This window comes from Plodia interpunctella, chromosome 12 (assembly GCF_027563975.2).
Source record: "Plodia interpunctella isolate USDA-ARS_2022_Savannah chromosome 12, ilPloInte3.2, whole genome shotgun sequence".
Lineage (NCBI taxonomy): Eukaryota > Metazoa > Arthropoda > Insecta > Lepidoptera > Pyralidae > Plodia > Plodia interpunctella.
In genome coordinates this window covers 1,632,311-1,655,496 of record NC_071305.1, presented here as the reverse complement: position 1 = coordinate 1,655,496, position 23,186 = coordinate 1,632,311, and the positions used below count along the sequence as shown (strand labels likewise).

The following is a 23,186-nucleotide window of genomic DNA, read 5'->3' as shown; positions in this document are numbered from 1 at the left end:
AAATATTTACCTATTTACTTAAAAAAATGACATGATGAGGGACCAACGCTGTTTAAATGAGTTTCTTACGGCATTTCTTCTCAGCAGTGGTCGATCCGAAATGCTAGTAGTTTGTAGCTTTGTTAAATATTAATGATTTTAGATTTTGACGGGAAAAAATGCCAATGAAGGTCTAATTTCTTAATAAATGGTTTGATTATTATTTGATTATCTACGCTTTCCCAGGGTTAAATTTAAATCTGGAAAATATTAAAATTGACTTATTATCAAAATAATTTTTAGGTACAAGAAAATAGAATACTCTCCCTCGATTTCAAACTCTATACAAGTTCATTTATGAGACAAATTAAAAAACCGTCGACTTTCAATATTCACTTCGCTACAACTTGAACCGATATTGATCAAACATATCTAAACATATCTGACGACCTCGGTGGCGCAGTGGTAAAGTTCTTGCCACTGAACCGAGAGGTCCTGGGTTCGATCCCCGGTCGGGTCATGATGGAAAATGATCTTTTTCTGATTGATCCGGGTCTTGGATGTTTATCTATATATGTATTTGTTATAAAATATAGTATCGTTGAGTTAGTATCCCATAACACAAGTCTCGAACTTACTTTGGGGCTAGCTCAATCCGTGTGATTTGTCCTAATATATTTATTTATTTATTTATTTATTTATATCTATTAACCACCGCATACAAATTTGCTATCGAATAAAAAATTCGCATCAAATCGGTATACCCGTTGATGAGCTACGGTGACACGTACACAGACAGACATACACACTTAGCGGTCAAACTTATACCGCCCCTTTTTTGCGTCGGGGGTTAAAAACTTCAAATAGGGAAAATGACAATCTTAGTTTCTGCCTTATACACATTTCAGCCCTAATACGAAAAACACCTTAGGGATTTGGATATTATGGGTAACGCCAAAGAACAATTACCATAAAGAAGGGCAAGTAACAGTATCAACCCCAAAATAAGGGCCTCCAGTGACGGATTCTGAGCAGGATGGACCTAAGGTTGCAGATTTTAGGGGCGACAAATTTGAGGTTTTTTTTTTTACTTTAAAAAAATAAAAATAATATTTTTTGTTATATGTGAATAATAAATTTGTTTTATGTGAAATTAAATACAAGCAATGATTTTACTACGGCGTTCTTGTAAATTTATTCGATATTTATTAAACAAATAAAATAACGAATTCCTCACCCATAAAAAAACTCCGACTCCCACTTTCGTAATCGTATACTACTAATTTATAAATACTAAAGTTTGTAAGGATGTATGTATGTGTATATATTTGTTATACTTTCACTCGAAATCTACAGGATGGATTGTTATGATATTTGGTACACGGGTAGAATATAACCTGGAATAACACATAGGGTACTTTTTATCCCGAAATTCCCACGGTAGCGAAGCCCCGGCGCTAGTAACCATCACAATCTATCATGTGTTTTGGTCAAAGTTAAAGCATTCAGAAAAGAAAATTAAATTTCAAGTTACATGATGTTTCTCAAAGCTTCATACTACTAGCATTTGGGAACGAAGCTACAAATAACTAACGTTTATGAACACAATACAAACAAAAATGGATCTTTGAATATCATCATTTGTAAACAAAGTTAAATGAAAATATCAAAAAGGGAGACAAGAATTAATAGCCCACGGGCAACAAAAAATTACAATCCATCACTGGACCACTCAAATTGCAGACAACATTAAATAACTCGTAAAATATGTTGGGGTGACGTAGGGGTCTCAAATGTGAGCAAGCCCTTTCCTTATAAACATATAAATATTCTAGAAACATAAATATCACGTGATCGTTATCTTGGGATAAAAATAGAAGGAAAAGGCTTATTTTTATAGAATCACAGACCTCCAAGTTAGTGTAATGTGGTGTTTTCTAAAAAAAATACGGGTTTTACTCCGGCCGGGAGTGCCGGCAGAAGTGAAAACTTAAATATTAACATTGTGCATTTTTGACGTCTTACGAATTTTCGATCAGGATCACGCGTGTCCTGACGCGAGTTTAACATTTTTTACCTATCACAAAAAGTGCACAACGCCGCTAAAGAAGTTTTCACTTCAAAATACTAAAACATCTGGTTGACACGTGTGTAAAATTAACGTTTTTTTTTGTTTATTTCACATAACTTCATTGAATACAACAAAATTTTGCAGACATCTAACACACTCGCGTCAAAGGGTTTCTGTGGGACGTGACATTGTAAAGATAATTTTGATGTAACTGCTAAATCCAAACTAATATTATAAATGCGAAAGTAAATTTGTTTGTTACCTCTTCACGCATTATCTACTGGACCGATTTTTATGAAATTTGGTACACGGGTAGAAAATGACGTGGAATAATACATACGGTGCTTTTATATCCAGAAATTCCCACGGGAGCGAAGCCGCGAGACACAGCTAGTATTTTTATAACTTGTACCAAACTTATTTTTACAATCCCACACCTAGTTATAAAATTAGAAAAAAATGATGATCCCTTACTCATAAAAATACTTAGAAAATAAAATTTTGATTAAAATACGAGCTTCTGTACAACAATGAAAATTTTGTCTGTTTGTGTTTATGAATAGGTACCTTTCTTCTTCTAATACACAAAGTAAATATATTTTTAATGATATCAAATACTAAGCGACACAAAACAAACAAACAATTACGTATTTCAGATATACTTACGGATTTTATATTACTTTAGAAAAATACTGTTGAAATTGTCATAGGAAATCTTGGAACTTTGGAATATTTGGAACCATACCTCTTTTAAGCAACCCTAAACCAACAAAAGTACCACGCAATACACAGTTCAAGAGCAGAGGCGTAACAAACATACTGAGAAACTGGAGTTTTTCGCTGACAACCCTTTACAACTAAGCTGTCACCTACCGCCATCTTGAAAAACAACAAAGAATGTTTTGTGTCTCCGCGTCGCTAAGTTGGGGGAACTAAGCGAGTTTGCTTAGACAGATGTTACTTTAGTGAACTTAATTGCTAGCGATGTAATGACATGGTTAGGGTTTATTAGAATATAATTGTTGTTGTGTTATTACTAGATGTTACCCGTGTCTTCGCTCTCGTGGGAATTTTGAAACGGGTGCCTGCCAGAGGGAACTGGTCATCTCGTTTCTCATATATTTTCATGTAAGTTAATTGTGTTTCACATCTATCTATATATTATAATCAGCACTCGGATCACAATCATAATTTGTTTTGATATACCTTTTGACTATGTACATTATGTACTTTTATATATTATTAGAAAAAAAAAAACATTGTAAGAAACAATAATGGTAAGCCGATCTGGCATGATAGGGACCAACACTGTTCAAATGAGTTTCTTTTGGCATTTCTTCTCAGCAGTGGTCGTTCCGAAATGCCAGTAGTTTGTAGCTTGTGAGAAATAACTATAAATATAAAAATTGACGAGAAAAAGTGCCTGTGAAGGTCTAATTTCTGAATAAATGATTTGAATTTGAATTTGAATTTGAGATAAAATATAGCCTATAACAATCTTGGATAATGTACCTTTCTAATGGTGAAAGAACTTTTGAAATCGGTTCGGTAGTTTCGGATATTACCCGACTCAAACATACAAACTCACAAATGCTTTACCTCTTACAACAAAGGATTCCTTTCATAAGTTAGATTTCATTATCTGTACTAGGATATAGATAATAGTAAATACGAGTACTTCAAATAGAATACTATTACAAAGTTAAATCGCATCTGCGACCATTGAGTGTGCATCGGGCCTTAAGCTACCGGAGCGTCAAATCGCCTTAACGGATCTTAGGGACTATCTTAAAATGTGAAGTATCGCACCCATACGGCTCAAGAATTTCTTAATCAAAAACGAATATTTTTTCAAATGTATAAGAAACTAGATGTTGCCCGGGGCTTCGCTCCCGTGGGAATTTTGAGATAAAATATAGCTTTAGCAATCTTGTATAATGTACCTATCTAATGGTGAAAGAATTTTTGAAATCGGTTCAGTAGTTTCGAAGATTACCCGCCTCTAACATACAAATTCACAAACGCTTACCTCTTTCTAATAATAGTATATATATATATATATATATATATATATATATATATATATATATATATATATAATATATATTTGCTAAAAATATAACCTTTAGAGGCAAAATTTTTCCGAGACAAAGCCAATTTTTATTGTTACTAAGGAACGGGAATAGTCAAATGTTTCTCGAAGAAATACTATATTGCTCATTACAATTATTTACATCATCAATACCTACAAATAAATCTACAACATTTTAAAAATGGTGCCATAAAGTAAAATATTTTCTAACCGATTGGTAATTTAATGTATGTATACATATGTGTAAAGACTGTAAGAATTTTGTTATCTATCCTATTATTATAAAGAGAGAAGCGTTTGTGAGTTTGTATGTTTGAGGCGGGTAATCTCCGAAACTAACGAACCCATTTCAAAAATTCTTTCACCATTGGAAAGGTACATTATCCAAGATTGCTATAGGCTATATTTTATCTCAAAATTCCAACAAGCAACATCTAGTTTTCAATAATTTCACAAAACTTTCTTTTCTGAAAGAATGAGTGAACTTGGATGAGTGGGAACAAACCCAAAATGTGAGTCTGCTATTGGAATTAAGGAAATTTTAGAGTGCTATACAAAGGCCCATCTGGTTTTAATACAGTAATAGTAATGAGATTTTCTTTGTTTGGGATTAAAATGGAATTGGTATATATGTATATATATATATATATATTGTCTAGGGAAATCTGTGTCGGAAATGTAAAAGTCTATAGAAATTGAAAAATGGCGTTTGATTTTATTTATATTCATTCCCGAATGGTAAAAGCTGAACATGAAACTCTGTTAGGGCAATACTAAAATCAAGTAAATAATCATTAATTTTTTTTCTATATGTACCTATCTTTCTCATACATGCGTATTTTTGGTTACATTCTGGGCCAAAAGCCCAGGGTACGCGTAGAAATGTTTTAAGATTTTAAGATTCGTCTTTGATATTCCGCCTAAGGCGTGACGTTTGGAAATGCTGGTGTAGCCTGTCAGATGTGTTGCCTTTTTTATTTATCAAAGAGTTTACACATACACTCTATATGTGTGTTCCAATCACTATAAGTATTGCACGTAACCTACACCATTATTATAAAGAGGTAACCGTTTGTGCGTTTGTGACTTTGTGAGTTTGTATGTTTGAGAGGATTATCTCCGAAACTACCGAACCGATTTCAAAAGCTCTTTCACCATTAGAATGGTACATTATCCAAGATTGCTATAGGCTATATTTTATCTCAAAATTTTCACGGGAGCGAAGCCCCGGACAACGTCTAGTGTATTATAAAAGTTGGCATGTAATTCAAATTATTTAACTGATTTATAATGAAACTAGATGTTGCCCGGGCCTTCGCTCCCGTGGGAATTTTGAGGTAAAATATAGCCTATAGCAATCTTGGATAAGGTTTCTTTCTATTTTTTTTAAATCGGTTCGGTAGTTTCGAAGATTACCTGCCTCAAACATACAAACTCACAAACGCTTACCTCTTTATAATAATAGTATAGATTTTTTATACATCTAGTTAAATAGATTTGAGTTCAAAACATAAACTACTATTTATTAAAATTTTTACTTTCATAAATGGGGATGAAAGAATGACAAATTCATCCGAATAAATAAATAATTCACAGAATAACTAAGGAACCATCTTTAAGTTTTTGGCAGATGTACACAACAGAAACTTTTCACACTGTCACTATCAGCACTCAAATCCCAGCCATAACATTAGTGGGAACATCGAAACTGCAGTTCCGTCAACAATATTATCTCCAAAATATAAGCTGGAATTTACTTAAGGCAAACTTTAACAGTTAAATCATTCTTTCCACCTTCCTGCCTTTAGAATTCTGTGATGTACGGTTGTTCTAATTCGGCTGTTTGGCTTCATGCCAAGCCAAGATATACTCAGGATGGCGACCGCAGACTTTAATATTTGTCACTGGAGATATATTGAAGCTAGCTCTAAGATGGCTAGTGTAAGCCTATTAGAGAAAGCCAGTGGACATTTGTGAGGTTTAAAAGTCCTTTATTTGATTAAAATATGTGAGTTGTCAACTTTGACGTTGATTTTAACGTGTGAATGAACGTAAGTATGTATGTAAGTGTTTTAGTGTGTATTGCGCTTTTCTGCGCGCCCTTAAACTTAAGTATTTTTAAACTAATCGGATGGTAATTACATCACTTCGCTGTCGGTGGACGCTACGATATATTTTTCTAAGCCCTAGGCTAAATCTTTAATATTTTTTTTTGCAATAAAGTTAACGGTTAACTAAGTAAATCATTTTTAAACTGGTAACAATTATGATTTTAGTTACATTTCTTTGCGTAAATACGCGTAATGCGCGACCTATGAAACCGAATATTATAGATTCCACAAAACCATTTGTCGAACCCATCAAGAAAAATCACTTAACTAATAAATATTATAAAACGATTCCCATGATAAACTCTCCCTCTGTTATCTAAGCGTTTTCCCAGTTTCTTCTCTAGCCTTTGAGCATCTGAGCCCGGGGCCCGCTTTTCTACTATTTTGTCTCGACTTCGCTCGATCGTCGGCATCCTTGATTGTCACATCACATCGATTATCGATCACCACGTTAAATATTCGCTGTTAAGGTTAAAGGTTCTTCAAATTCTCAAATTTAAATTCAAAATCCTTTACGATGATTATTACGTCACTTATTCAAACTGGCGACTTCCAAAGCGCGGATGAAGAAGTAGTGACTCAACAAACTTCACCGCAGCCTTTTCTCCAAAGATTTTAATTAACTGACGTAGGGCTTATAAATAAATCTTAGCTAAAAAGTTCACATTCTTCTCCTGAATTAAAATAACATAATCACAATTCGATTTTGCCTTCCATCGAACTGAATTCTTTGATAAATTGAGTCCATGTTGAGGTTAACCAATGTACGCGGGTCTAAGTTCTAATACGTATTCATTCATCAATTTGGCACCAGTTCCCATATCTTTCTATTATGATATATTAAATTCCAACTATTTTAAGTTATGATGAAAATGTTATTTTAGATTTGACTTTGTTAATTTATTTCTCGTTATATTTTCTTTCTTTTTACAAACACACAATTGTATATACGTATTGGCAATGTAATAGCGAACAAAACGTAATTTTGTCTTTAAAAAAGTACGTTTCAGCTACTTTTTCTCTGTACGCATCGATTTACTTTGTTAATCAATATATATAAAACTCTTCCGTCACTGAGTGACTGGCTGACTGACTGACAGACAACGTACAGCCGCAACTACTGGGCGTAGGAAGCTGCAATTTGGCATGTAGGTTCTCTGGGGAGTGTAGGTGAGCACTAAGAAGGGATATCCTGATATTCCAACTGGAAATGGATTTTTACTCACATACGAAGTTGTGGGCAAATGCTAATTTGCTATAAAGTTCTCAATGTTTTTTTGTGATATTCATGTGGATATGAGAAAGAGATCGCTTATCGTCAAGTCCGCCTCGTTTACTTTTACACATAGTATTTTCTTTAATAAGATTTATTATAAATAAAAATGATAATAAAAAAAATACAGTAATATATCAAGACGTTACTTTTAGTTCAAACTTTAAGAAAACATTCCAAACAAGTATAAAATTCAACACGTCTGTTTCCAGCAGAATGTCACAGCGTTCCTGGGCGTATGTTGGGAATACGAATATTCCGATTTGTCTGCGACACGTTGCGATTTCGACACGTTATGTCGCAGCGAAGGTGGCAATTTAAATTCTAGTTTTCTGTTATTGAGGGTTTGTGGCTTTGTACGCGTATACAATAATATTATATAAACACTGTGAGATCCCGTATATTAAATAAATAATAATAAAATAAAGTGGTTCCCTTTTTCGTCTTTGCATGTTTCTGGTTACTTTCGGTGATGCCGCGAAAATGTATGATGAGATGTAACTTTACAGCCAGCCAACTGCCTGACGTCAACCCGACTAGGAAACGCTATTATTATATAGGTATCTTATCAGCTGCCAAAAGTATATGTCCCTTATTCGCCTTGTCCGACATCAATGAGAACCCATTCCACTCTAGAATGGGACACACAAAATTACGACGAACAGATTTAACCAGTCCATTTGCATTTCATTCATTCACCTGTCTTCGTTACAGCCGTATTCCTCATGGCTGAGGGTCGTGGTCATTAAGTGAAACGAAACACACACAACAACTCTCTTGGTAATAACCGTATTGTGTAAGTAATAATCGATGAAAATAAATAAATAAACTAATCCAACTTTTGGATTTATGTATTTTAAATTATTTCAAATGAACACAAAAATAAACTTGGTTTACTGGACGTTACATATATCCCTTTTTTAGACACACTTCGTAAAAAAACATTATATTATATGTGACTTCATAACATGGCTGGTTTATATGAGGGCATCCTAAAAACTTTATTCGTTCAACTTTCCTAACTTCATTTCCAAATAGATACGGCTTTTCCTTCTGAACAAACCGAAGTTAAGACCTCAGGTAAGTGAAAATAAGCAAACATATCTTCACGCCTGAATGCCACTGACAGAAAAACAGACAAAAGTTTTGGGGGAAAAGTTTTGTATTAGATGTGGTGTGTACCTACGAAGCGATGGTGATGTAATGGTTAAGACGCCCGCCCTGTGGATCGAAACGCCCCAGGTTCGAATCCTACTCGTGCCACATAAGTTTGTATACCAATCTAGTAGTTTTCGTCGACCACCACTTGCTTCCGGTGAAGGAAAACATCGTGAGGAAACCTGCACACTGGTTGATTATTGTTATGACCAACTTGTGTGTGAAATAGAGAAGGTAATGGCAAACCACTCCGTTAATAATGCCAAAAAAGATGAGAAATACGACTATGAAGAAAAAGTGCCTATGAGTAGTATAGATATAGTTTTTGTAGTGATATAATTTATTCGTTGAATTAATAACTTATTAGTGGAATAAAATTTATGAGTCACTTTAGAATGAAATTCTACGTAATGAGGCTCATCACTTTTTGAGGTAAGGTCTCTCCTCTGTGGGAGTTGTGTGGTGCTCGCCCTAGAATAGGCCAAAATAGAATAGTTTAAACGCGAACGTGAATGTCATCTGAGGTAAGGGACATAAAATCTCAAAAACATTCTCAAAGAGTTTTGACGTCAGGACGGTGGGTCATAGAATCAGAGCAGAATCTTCATAATTTAAAAGTTATTTTGACATGAAAATGGGATTGTATATCACAAAATATTGTCACGCAATGACACAAAATTTTGTCACAGTAATGTAAACAAAACTTTGTAAAAGTAACTCTAAAGAGGTACAAAACTTGAGAACAATAATATTTTTTGAAATGAATAGCACACGTACACGATACGCTAAAAATGTAACATGAACAATTCAATAAAATACCTATTTTCGTTTTAACTTTTATCATCGTATGCAGGGTTACTGGTATCAAACGCAAAACCTCCTAAAGACTATTTTAGTACATCCAAACAAGCAACTTTTATTCTACGACTTTTGGTGATTCGTAGTTTTTTTATATAAAAATACAATCTAATTTGCGAGTCTATACATACCTATTAACTCTATGTGTTATATCCAAGCAACACGAGACAGTACCGTAGCGTTATGTAGCGGAATCTAACATAGAGTTAACGTTTTATAGACACGACATTAGAAATAAAAAATGATGTTTTTTGTATTTATTACGTTTAGATAAAAGTCATAGTACAAAGTATGTTAGTATGTCTGTATACCTTATGCGCCTTTGAAAGGTTATGCGTTAGATACCTTTACACACTAACCTACTAATATTATAAATGCGAAAGTTTATGAGGATGTATGTGTAGGTATGTTTGTTACTCTTTCACGCAAAATCTATTGGACGACCTCGATGGCGTAGTGGTAAAGTGCTTGCCTCTGAACCGAGAGTTGCCGGGTTCGATCCCCAGTCGGGTCATGATGGAAAATGATCTTTTTCTGTTTGGCCCGGGTCTTGGATTACATCTATATATGTATTTATTATAAAATAAAGTATCGTTGAGCTAGTATCCCATAAAACAAGTGTCGAACTTACTTTGGGGCTAACTCAATCTGTGTGATTTGTCCTAATATATTTATTTATTTAGTAATGTTATGAAATTAGGTATACGGGTAGTATATATCCTGGAATAATACATAGGATACTTTTTATCCCGAAATTCCCTCGGGAACGAAGCGCCGAGGCGCAGCTAGTACAATATCAAACAAAACAAAATGCATACAAAACATAATCTAGAATAATTCCTTCCACGAAATTCTTCACTTAACTGCGGTCTGTAAGTGCATATAGTTACAACAAATCTTTGTCGTGTGCAGCGTAAAATACAATGTCGTTTTATCGGCCGTCACTAACCAAAGTTCATTTGATATTCTGCTATTACTTTGACACAAAATACCCGTCGCAAGAATTTTGTTCTCGCATCAGTATCGTGCTTAAATTTATTATTTCTAAAGTCTTATACGCTTACATCACTTTGCTTTGCAACATTGTAACTTTTAAGATTTTTCTGCTGATAATTTCTTCCGTATAAGTGTGAATCGTTCAAAAATTATTTTGCTGTGCTAGGTACTTTTTAAAAGTACACTTCACGATACTTGATATAGTATATGAGGGATGATTGATATAGTAACTTAAAGAAAATGAAAAGAATGTGAGGATGTATTTGCCCAACAGTGGGACATTTAACTTGTCGTAATAATAATAAATAAACCTTATATACAAACAGTGTTCTTTAATAATTTCAGATTTCTTCAATACTTTCTTGATCTCATTTATTATTGACGATAAAACGATAAGTGTTAAAAAGGAAGTTTGTATGTTCCTCTTCAAGCTTCTATTCAATCGCAAATATTGCAAGAAAAATACAGCCCCCGTGGGAAATTGAAGCGGGCAAAGCCGCAGGTATAAGTTAGTAATAAATAAACCGATATAATTTAAAACCCTTCGTGCCTGGAGATAATAAAAACAATTTAACAACAATAGCCTCACAAGTAAAAGATTAATATTAATAATAGTTTAATTACCATAAAATAGATATATAATAGCATATACATGCTAATATAGAAATAAATATATATCAAAAATAGTCTGAATTCATACCAATTCGCAAGCAGCATAGGAAAAGGTTGTGACCTTTGAGGTAACATAAATTCTGGCAAAGGTAAGGTTAGCCATATTGAGGTCTAATGCGATAGGTGCCGTCAACTGCGAATCTCAAACGGTTTTCTTCTTATATATATATATAGCTAGCTGTTTACCCGTGACTTCGTCAGCAAGGAATAGTTACTTCTGATAGCCTGAATATATTTTTCGTGATTAGTGTATATACCAATGCGAGATTATTAATTTCTAAGATCATTTTTTTTGTGATAGCCAATTAATGCTTCTTTGGTCGTCTTTTCAACATGATTTTCATACAAAGTTTCACCCCCCATTTTATTCCTTTAAAGGTTGATTTAAAAAAAAAAGTAGCCTATATTTTATCGGGGTTTTTAACTATATACACACAAAATTATCAAAATCGGTCCAGCGGTTTAGCCTTGAAAGAATGTAGAAATAAAGGAAGCTATACAAATATATATAAAATTGAATTTGAAGAAAAATAAATACCTATAATATCATTGAGCCAAAGGAACAAGTTCTCAATTAACTAGGGATTTTCATTAAGGAAGTACTTGTGTTTCAACTTCTGACTTAGAAAACTCGAGTTTTCAATTCTATTAGCAATCAATTGTCGGAAGCTACACCTGTTTGCCGTGTTCTATCCTTGTTTGAGAGGATACAGACTTTGAGGGTTCCGTGAGAAAACTGGATGTTAAGAATATACATCTGCGAATACACGTGTATCCGTCTATTTGTGAGATATAGGAATATAGTTAAAATTAATCATCATTATTAAAAATTAAAATAAATGTTATCACAATATATAATTTATATATTTTTTTGTAAGAAGGTACCAGTAACAGGATTTCATAGTTTTGGTGGCTCCTTTATTCCTTACGGGGTAGACAGAGCCTAGAGTTGTGAAACTTGAAGGACGTGTAACAAAAGCAAAGCAAATGCAGCAGACAAAAATCTTTGATCACAGGTACAAATATGCGCTCGCGCTGGAATTCGAACTCAATATAGATAGAGACGCGCGTGGTGCCCATTACGTCATGGAGGATGTCGAAAAAAAACCTGTACGATTTACAAAACATTTTCCATATTATTACAGCCAAACAATCAGTTTGTATAATTGGAGCAAACTCCCTTATCGAGATCCATTCGGAACAACCATGGTCTATTTAGTTAGTCGGAGTGCAAACATTGATCATCAAACTCCGTGTCATTTCACACAAACCGACACGACGTTTCACAACAACAAAAAAAAAGAAGAAATCGTGCCGTCTAAACGGAATGAATATAGCTGGCAGTGATAATTCACGAAGCAGTAATTTCCGTGCCGTCAGTTCCACACAACTCTGCCGCTACCGGCTAATCCTTGGAATATAAAACGTTATTGCTCTCTCTTTCACTATTTATTCAGTCAGAGTGTGACAGCCATAGGTTCCTGGACTACTATTTGTATGGCGACATCAACTATTGAGTCAGGGCAAGACTGTATTTGACGGTTTGCGGTGAGGATAGACGTTTAAATGAAAACGTATCTAGTTCGCGTTATGTAATGTTTGCACGGTTGTAATGATTGTGATAAATTTCTATTGAACAACCGATTACTTTGCGATATTTTTTACACGAAAGGGTAGCGGTGGTGGTGTAATTAGGTCCGAGGTTCGAATCCTACTTACCACATGAGTTTTCAAACCAATCTGCGACCCATATTTAATAGTTTTCATCGACCACCATTCGCTTCTGTTTAAGGAAAACATCGTTAGGAAACCTACACACTGGTTGATTATTATCTTGTGTGTGAAATGGAGAAGGCAAACTACATTAATAGTGCCAAGAAAGTTCTTGTGTATGTTACATTCCACGTAATGACCACGACCCTACACGCCTTTGTTGATGTGATTCCGTTACCAGATGTTTGGCACTCATGAGTTTTTGACGTATATTACTGTTAGTTTTAGCCTAACACGTATCACTAATATAATAAATCAATAATAAAGTAAAATTTAACTCGTGAAAACTAAACGTAGCGTTGTTAAATAATAACTAAATAAAAAGAAATGTTTATTGAAACATCGAAAATCGAATTCAAAAACATAAAAATATTAACTTCGCTCAAAACACTACAACAATATATTTACAAGAATTAATTACGGTATTGCTGTGTTTTACATAGAATTTGAAATCAGTGTTTCAATAGTAAAAGTCAACCATTTTAATATTCAAACATTTCAATAAATCGATGTCGAAGGATAAAATTGTAAGTACGATTAAATTCTCAGCACAAACTCTCAAAGACATTCTTGGCTGAAAAGACTGCAGTTTTTTTATTTTAAATATTTCAGCACTGTGTTCTACGGATTAACGAACGCCGAAGAATACTATTATCAACTGAACCATATTGTATAGTATAGTCGTAGGCACTGTATTATTAATATTTAAATATTTATGTAACATATTTTGCACACACATAGCATTATCGGTTTGACCCTAAGGTTGACTGTTAGATAATGCTTTTAGCATTAATTTTATATACTACTTTTATATATTGTATTGCAGTGCAATAAATATATAGATGGACAAATATGAATTTACACATTGACTTAAGTAGATAATAGATATAGACAAAAGTAAAAACTTGAAATTTTACATTATATATATATACATATGAATACCATTAAAGAGTGGGTTCCACCCGTCAATTATTTATTTTGACGAGCTCGGTGGCGCAGTGGTAAAGTGCTTGCCCCTGAACCGAGAGGTCCCGGGTTCGATCCCCGGTCGGGTCATGATGGAAAATGATCTTTTTCGGATTGGCCCGGGTCTTGGATGTTTATCCTAAATATGTATTTGTTATAAAATATAGTATCGTCGAGTTAGTATCCCATAACACAAGTATCGAACTTACTTTGGGGCTGGCTCAATCTGTGTGATTTTGTCCTAATATATTTATTTATTTTCTTTTCCTATTTATTATTGCAAACTTTAACCTATTTTACTGTTTTCTTAGTTGAACAATTCTCAAGAAATGATTACTACCGCCACACTTTAAGTACATTACTTCCATAATATAAACTCACATGCTCTCATGCACCCATTAACACTTCAAAGTAGACTGGGGTAACTATATTATTTCAGTGTTACTTAAGCTAAGCGGCTAAGCATCTAAGCTTAGCTTGTAAGATCAGCAGAGTTTTATTACATACACAAGAAAAAGCAATTTGCGTGGAAAAGCGTACGTCTAAGTATAATATATATAAATCTGTGACATAATATCAAAACTTTTATTGTAATATCAAAACGTGAAAGTGTCTTTGTTTTAGTCTGTGTTTCATTTTAACGAAGAATTGATTTGAGTTGATTTTCGGTGAGGAGATGATGAACGATGATTATATATATATATATATATATATATATATATATCGAACGGCGCCAGAGAAATGGCCACAGATCACAACAACATTACGTTCCTGAAGGGCGCATGTGGATGTGGATGGCGGGATGGTTCAGACCGGTTTCGGCGTGGTTAATGGCTTAGGATAGAGGTCTTTGGAAAACAAAAGGGGAAACCTTTACTTTACCTTTACCCAATAGTGGGGCACGTAACACACACAGGCTATTAAAAAAATCAGACAATATTACAATAGTTTCTTTTTTCGCGTACATTACAGTCAACCGCACGTCGCATAAAAGTTTATACAGCGTCAATATTGATAGAAAATTTAAATGATACTGAATAGTTTCTTTTTCTAATGACTGTACAAGTATGTGGTGAGAAGGTAAGAAGCGGTGGTGGTGTAATGGTTAAGACGCCCGCCTGTGGATCGAAAGGTCCCAGGTTCGAATCCCACTCGTGCCACATGAGTTTGTATACCAATCTGACTCATGTATAGCAGTTTTCATCGACCACCACTCGCTTCCGGTGAAGGAAAACATCGTGAGGAAACCTGCACACTGGTTGATTCTTATTAACTTGTGTGTGAAATGGAGAAGGCAATGGCAAACCACTCCATTAATAATGCCAAGAAAGTTATTGTGTGTGTGTTTCAATACACGCAATAACCACGACCCTCAGCCATGAGGAATACAACTATGAAGTATAAGTATAATTTTAGAATTGTGTTATTTATGAATTGTTCATAAATATACATTAGGGAGAGCCAAAGGTTTTCTATTCACGATACCTAAATTACCTAAGCAACCATCGATAGACTTCACCAAGTCCATTATTGTTTTATCTGTTACTATATTTTTAGTATCGTGATACTCGCTATAAATAAGTTTCCTTAACAAATATACGTTGCGGAAGACTCCAAAATCGGAGGAGAGTAGATTAAAAGTTAACAGGTTTTTTGGATCAGACGTCAAAGTCTCCAAACAACAAATGTGTCACGTTCCACTATATAGGTCGGCCATTAATTTCACTGGATCATAAACAAGAGGAATGGACTACGTGATTTTTACACCAATCCCTGACCTGATGTCAATTTGCGAAACAGAAAAAAATCACTGGAGGGAAATTTTCCACAAAAGCTAGTACAAAGCAAACTAAAAAAAGGGACGGAAGAAATTATTGCGAGTAATATGAAGTCTCGCTAACAATTTAAGGATTCATTTTTAATCACACCGCCAAACACAGAATACTGCTTTTTAACCGACTGCAAAAAATGAAGACTATTTATATACTACTAGTTCGCCGCGAACTTAGACCTCGGGAACACAATAAATATTAACCAAAATTGTGAATACCTGAATTTAAAAAATGACTGAACCGATTTTTATGTCCTACGAATTTTAAATTCTATTGACAGATTCTACATATCTTTTAAATTTCATCGAAATCAGACCAATGGTTCGAAAGTTATCGCGTTACAAGCAAACAAACAAAATACATACATTTTTTTTTGCCCCAAGTTGATTTGTAGACCTCGTCAATTATACATATACTTCATCAGAAAATTGAAACTGCAATATATAAATAATAACAATAAATCTTGCAGATGCACCGCAAAGCGTATCAGACTAAAGATTAAAATACCACTGTGACACGTTCAGAAACTAACGATCATAAAGTACGTACGACGTTGTTCCTGGCTGTATACAAATTTATTCGTTTGCAATTTCCGAACTAGAATGATGGATGTAAACTGAGGTACGTTGTATGTGCCTATTTGCTTGTAATACGCTTGAATTTGAGAATTCCTTGCTCTCGTCTTTTCATTCATAAAATTCATAATTCATTGACTGAGCGAGCAAAGCGAGCGAGGTCTCAGATTCTTACTTGGGGCAAACTTAGGGACATACTTGGGGCAAAAATATTTTTTGTTTGTAACGCGATAACTTTCGAACCGTTGGTCTGATTTTGATGAAATTTAAAAGGTATGTAGGATTTGTCAATAGATATTTTAAGTTCATGGGGCATCAATATCGGTTATGTCGTTTTTGAAATAAAACTCATCAAAATGTATATTTAAAAAATGGTAAGCCCTTCTGGCATAATAGGGACCAACACTGTTTGAATGAGTTTCTTTCGGCATTTCTTCTCAGCAGTGGTCGTTCCGAAATGCTAGTAGTTTGTAGCTTTGGTAATCATCATTTAATTTAGAGTATGACGTGAAAAAGTGCCTGTGAAGGCCTAATTTCTGAATAAATGATTTGATTTTGATTTTGTATTCGCGAGCTCTAAGTTCGTGACGAACGACTAATTTATTAATTGTGAAACAGGCACATTAGATGGTATTAGTAGGTGATAATGAAGTCTGCTATATCTTACCACTGGAGTTTACAATGTCACAATTTAGGACGTTATTTAAGAAATAAAATGGGTTAAAAAAATAGACAGTATATATAATTACACTGGTAAAAACAATAATAGGAGAGTTAAAATTGGATTATTAATTTGAAAGTTTATAATTTATGTATGTATCCTACCTACATACATAAATTATCAACGTTATCAGTATAATGACAATTGGCAAACGTTATTGTATAATTCAATGATTTTATGACCGATAAAATTTAATATTATGGCCATTTAAATTGCCATTTAACTGCTCACTTTATACATGTTTTTTTCTTCTGTTCTTTTCACTAGGGTATGTGTCACACAGTGATTCTAATTATATTCATTCCATAGTTTAAAAATCTTTTATGTATTCGGTACAAAATAACAATATGCTTCGGTATAAAATAATTAATTTCAAAACACGTGTAACTTCTTTTTAAGTCGGAATCGATGTATCAATTTACACGAGTTTTGCAAATAATTATTTTATATTTTGTTAACCCTGTTTTCTTGTCGAGTCGGTATGGCTATTATGTAATTTTCGACCATATCCCTGGCCTCATTTAGGTCCTTCATCGCGCAAGACATGAGGCAGTCAGGGATGACGACGGGATGCTGTATCTGTTTAAGACATTGTATATCTATGATTCAATTCGAACTAAAACATAGACCACGAATTCAGTTCAGTTCATGTTTCTAATTCAATCTGTCTCAGCTATTCTGTTATAATTGAAACTGTACGCGCATTACATTATAAATGTATTCCCGAAATCGTGTTCGGTTATGAACAGAGAAATTGAAAATATTAAAACTATAGAAGTGCACAAACAAGGTCGGTTTAGCCGTTACACGACGCGCCATCTTGTTTCATTTTTAATTTTAAATTGAAAACGAAAAATCAATTGAAATTAAATACACCTCGATCGATCTAAAGAATTAAAGATCATTTTCCATCATGACCCGACCGGGGATCGAACCCGGGACCTCTCGGTTCAGAGGCAAGCGCTTTACCACTGCGCCACCGAGGTCGTCATATTATTATAAACATGAAAAGTCAACCATAGCATCATACAGTTATTTTCATCAGACGACCCTTCTGATCGCTTTATTATTACAAATCTGTGGTATTGGTTAAACCTTAATGCTGGTGTCTGATGCCTATTTAAGTATACATGTTTCATTATGTTTGTTTGTCATTGTTACAGATTGATTTGTGGTTTTAATATGGTGTCGTGCTTCGGTTACGAGTACTATTAACAACGTCGTGTTTTCACTCCCGTAGGAATTTTTAAAATATTATTCTCACTCTCACTGTGCTATTCGAGATTATGTACCATAGTTGAAGCATGAAAATCCTTTAAATAAAACTAGTTGTGTTTTTTTTTTTTTTTGAAAATTGGTTTATTTCAACTTCGTGTAACCATTTTGTGTTGTTGTCATAATTCAAACACTATAAACATTATAATAATCAGCATACAATCATTACAAATCACACACGTAATTATGCTGTCAGAAGTAAGTATTCTACGCTGACGAAGTCGCGGGAACTGCAAATACAACAATAACCACGACTTTTAAAGGCTAACTATTAAATTAATTAATATCGAGATTTTGAGACGTAATTATCACTAAAACTGTAGAAATGCGACTCGTGCTTGACAGCTTTTTGCTGAAAATTTACTGTCTTAACGGACACGCTTAATCTCCCAGTAAGCCGCGACTTATCATAAATAATGTGAATGCTCTACGTATTTTTGTCTTTCAACTGCTGTAATTGCCATAGAAAAAGTACTGCTTTACAGAAGGTTCATTATCAAAACAAATGTCATACGAAATCAAACCTTATTGCCAAGTATGAGCGTTCATATTTCATTCGCTCTTCACAGCTATTGACTTTAACTTCTTCTCAGTACAGCAACCATTACAATACCGCATTATACAGCATTATCTGCGGCGTCATATAATCTTCCAATGAGCTAGTGGTAGGGCACGTTAAACGAGATAATTAGTGTAACAATAACTTAAATTGATTTGAGCCTTATGCTTAATTGTACAAGAAAAGAAATCTTATCGCGTGGTATGACCGTTTATATTCCGCTGACACTGCACCCCTGTCTTCTATTTTATTTCCGATGCAAATTATGTTTAGAATAAGCGCCGTAAAGTTCACATTCCAATGAACATAATTTTAAATTTTTACCTGTCGGCGTTTGAAAATTTAATGGAAACAACCCCACACATGGTCCGGCGACTACTGTACCTAAACTTTGTATTAAAATCCCTGTAATTACTGAATCTGATTGCGATGAATTATTCTGGCGACTCGATCGGAACAATTGTCCTTCGGATAATTAAATCTGGCGCATTCACGGTGCGTTTTAATTTCACGTTATTCAACTGATAATGCGGACGCAAATTCAGTCCCGTATTCAAAAGAGATGAATGAGGAGTGTGAATTGTACCGGCATGCGTATTTATTGTGTTTTAATGACATAGTCCTAGTACTTTACTTATTTAATTAAACTGCCATTTGGACTGACAAAGTAGATTTTTTAAAGTCTAGTGTTTGATCTGTGTTTCGATTCTGTAAGAGACGTCAAAAAACACACATCAAAGTCAGGAGAAGTGAAAATTATTTGACAAGTATGATTTATGTGATGTGATGTGACTTTCGAGTTTTACTGAATTGCAAAGCTGACGTCGTATCTCACTTAGCTCTACTCAGTTTTCCACTTCTTTCTCCTTAATTTCTGAGTACAATACGTTTTTCACACGTTTTCGGAAATATATGGACGAATTTGCCTGAAATAAACACATTATATTTAATATTTATTTATGGTCAAAACGCTTCCCTCGACGCTCGTCAATTGACCTTAAAAAATTCGTACATGGATGAAACAACATACTAAATCGCTCATACCTATGGAACCACAGTTCAATTCCTCGTTATATTAGCAAAAACACAGCTGCAAAAGAACCGTAAAAACAACCGAAAAGCAGAATCCAAAGCGCATACGGACATAAACACGGAATGACCAAAATACAGAGCCGCATTCAGAAGTCTTGGGGCCCTAAGGAAACGAACAAACTGAATCAAAATTCAAAAATTAAAATTTAAATCATTCATTCAAACATTAGACCTTCACAGGCACTTTTTCGCATCAATTTTTATAATAAATAATTATTTCTCACATTCTCACAAGTTTGTAGCTACAAACTACTAGCATTTCGGATCGATCACTGCCGAGAAGAAATGCCGAAAGAAAGTCATTTAAACAGTGTTGGTCCCTATCATGCCAGAAGGGCTTATTATTCTTACAAAGCCCACTGCTAGAGATCCTAAAATAGTGACAGTTGCATTATTTTAATAAACTCGATATATTAACTCCTGTACTCGTAATGATTTAATGTTAGGCACCGATAAAGAAGAGGCTGTGTCAACATTTGTCAGGAAAAATCTAATTCTGATATCGAGCGTCGATACACAAAGCAGAAGTAGCCTCTTGAATTGATTCAATTTAAATAGAAAAAGTATGTGTGTCTGTGTAAGTATGTGTATCTCTTAAGTTTTTGTACTTGTCTATCAATATTTAAGGTATTAAAAGAGATATCTGTGTCCCCAACCTCAAGGCAGAAGCCACGCCTGCGGTCCCCTAAATCCGTCACTGCACAAACGCACGTTAAGTAAATAAGCCTTTCAGCTGGCAACGTATAAAAGAAGTCTCATCTACAGAGCGAACATGGCTCATGGCTTCTAAAGGCCTCATTTGTTAGGGCGATGAGTTTTGAAGCAATTCGGGTCGCACTGCACTGGGATTGTTTATTTCGAGATCTTTTTTGTTTTGATGCTTTCTGATGTGCACGTGATGAACCCTTTTTATAGTGATTTTTCTTGATTATGGTATAGATATTTTACTATTTAGAATATCAATGAAATATGAGTTGTGTAATAAAAATGTTTTTCTTCATAAACTTCATCATCTACTTCTGTTTAACCCCCAAAAAGAGGGGTGTTACAAGTTGACCGTTAAGTGTGTGTGTCTGTCTATGTACGTGGCACCGTAGCTCATCAACGTGTGAACCAATTTGGATCCCGTTGTTTTTGATTTGATAGCTAATTTTTATGCGGTGATTCTTGGAATATGTTTGATCATAATCGGTATACCCGTTCAAAAGTTGTAGCGTAGTGAATAGTCGTTTTTTTTTTAATTTTTGTCTAACAAATAGGCTCGTAATTATATGGTTCTCATTTTATAGTAATTGTATTTTATCTCCTTGTTTTTACTTTATAATTTTTGATCGTGGGCTCCTTTTAATATATATAGCTTTATTCAGAGTTTTTATCAGGTTTATACAATCGTGCGTCATGATATGTGTGTGATATTATCAATCTGACTCATGTGTAAGTACCTAGTATTAATAGACCATCATTTGCTTCTACTTGAGGAAAATATCGTGAACCTGCTTAGCGGCTAGTTTGTAAGTCTAATGATGAATTTTTACGCTAAAATGTATTGTGATTAGATGAGATGAGGTGAGATTAGATTAGATTAGGTAATTAGATTAGATTAACTTGATGACACAAATTTCATCGACATCTGCTTAGATTTAAATGTCAAATATAACTTACAAATGACAAATTTAAAATTTAATTGTTTAAGTTAATGTGAACATTGTATTACATTTTAAACTGTAATTTATTGTACGGATAAGACATATTATTTAATTATTTCCACTCACTCAACTTCATATAAGCAATCCGGAACGAAACTTTATATTTATCAAATAATATTAAGAAACTGTTGTTCCATTCGGATGCACTGTATGGTGAAATATAATCCAATCGGCTTCCATTTTCTGATTGGAAATTGTAGAAATAGCTCTTACATCTAGTTCGTCGCTTACTAGCAAACGGAGCGAGCGGACAATATGTGGCCTGTATTTTTAAACGACATCAATAAAAGGAGGTTCTCAATTCTATTGCAATGCTATTGTAGCTACATTTCCTCGGGTAAAACCATAATAAAATAAGCTTATTACATAGTTACAGGTTAGGCTGGTACGGGCATATCTTAAGAAGATTTGAAAATCACATCACTCAAAGGGCATTAAAGATGGAAGTAAAGGGTTCCAAGAATAGAGGAAGACCTAAGAAGAAATGGATGGAGTGTGTCAAGGATAGTATGAACAGGAAAGGAGTATCAATGGATATGGCAAATGACTGAACGAAATGGAAGGAACATACTGTGCCGACCCCACATGACTGTAGTGTTGTAATTACAGGGTACTGTGGCAAAAGATCCTCGGACACAAAGTAATCAGAACGCTCGTGACACACATGATGTTGCAGGCGTTGATAGGCTGTGGTGACCACTTGCCATCTGGTGGGCCTTCTCCTATTCCTGATATACGTCTACTCTACGTGAATGAAATAAAAATGTACATATGTATACAAATTGAAAATTGAATTTTTGCTCACCGATTCTCTCCAATGCAGTTCAGTATGAGCGGCGACCAATTCGGTATCTGAAAAAAAAAAACAAATAATTTAATTCGGTACAATCGAAATCGCAAAATTAATCCCTACATTGAGTAGAAATACAGTAAGGTCTAAATTGTATGGGAAGTGTGATCACTTATTTTGACCAATTCCACAAACCATTGATGTATTAGCGATGTCACAAGCTCGATTTACGCGCTTAAATTAATAATCATATTCAATAGAATGTTATAATAATTCATTTTTTTTACAAAATCAAGTTGAAGAATAAATCGTTGACAAAGTGTTTTTAACTTATGTTGTAATTTAATGACCAGTAGTTTGTAGCTTGTGAGAAATAACTATAAATATAAAAATTTACGAGGAAAAAGTGCCTGTGAAGGTCTAATTTCTGAATAAATGATTTGAATTTGAATTTGACCACACTACAACCCAGATTCTAAGAAAATTTTCATTTTCCAGAAATTTAAACATCCATAATGTTTGCTACATGGAAGAAAATTTTAGGTACACGAAAACAAAGTTAACAAAATGAAAATACAAACATGTTCTAAAATATGTTATTAATATTTTACCTTCTTATATACAAAATTAAGAGTATTTTCTTTTGACATATTTTCTTATAATCTTATAATACACTGTATGTTTAGA

The 23,186-nt window shown here is 34.1% G+C and overlaps 1 protein-coding gene across 5 annotated transcripts in view; it reads right to left on the bottom strand.

Annotated features, from left to right (window-relative positions):
• The window catches only part of LOC128674064 (connectin-like), a 235,357-nt gene that overhangs the window by 39,911 nt on the left and 172,260 nt on the right, over positions 1 to 23,186 (bottom strand). For all 5 annotated transcript variants that reach the window (XM_053752352.1, XM_053752353.1, XM_064436282.1 and 2 more), the window contains one exon: positions 22,515 to 22,561. The gene's annotated coding sequence lies outside the window, so the exon portion shown is untranslated. The remainder of the gene's footprint in view (positions 1 to 22,514; positions 22,562 to 23,186) is intronic.